We start from the raw sequence: 615 nt of genomic DNA on the forward strand, positions 1-615 counted from the left end.
CCTCGGCCAATAAAGCGAGATGAGTGCCACAACCCCAGAGTCAGACACGACTGGACCTAATGGTCAGGGGTCCCTTTACCCTTTACTGTTCTGCAAACCGCCCTGAGACCTCTGGGTATAGGGCGATATAGAAACCCAATACTGTAAATAAGATAAAATAAAATAAAATAAAAAACAATAATAAAATAAAAATTAATAATAAAAACATGAAGATTATTGCAATGAAAAGAACACGGCACCAGTCTGTTCATTTACAGCCAGCCCAGTTCCTAAAAGCCCGCTCTCCTTTTTCTTTTAGGACAACGGGCAGACGGGTGAGGGGAAGGAAATAATAATTTAGTTATTTTTAAAGCAACGACCCGAAATTGTCCCGGGAAGGGGGTTGGGCGGAACCAATCAACCCGGGTCATGTGCCGCCGTGCCCTGTTGCTACCGTATCCCAAGACAGGAAGTACGTCACCTCCGCAACATGGCGGCCCCCTCCCTGGCCGCCAAGTGGGCGGACGCGGAAGCGCTTCTGCGCGGCTGCTGTGGTGTAGACTCTATGGCGCTCCTCGGGCCGGAAGTCCGCCTCCGAAGTTCGCCTTTGACGTGAGAAGCGGCGGTGCGGGAGCG

This window comes from Lacerta agilis, chromosome 6, assembly GCF_009819535.1.
Source record: "Lacerta agilis isolate rLacAgi1 chromosome 6, rLacAgi1.pri, whole genome shotgun sequence".
NCBI lineage: Eukaryota > Metazoa > Chordata > Lepidosauria > Squamata > Lacertidae > Lacerta > Lacerta agilis.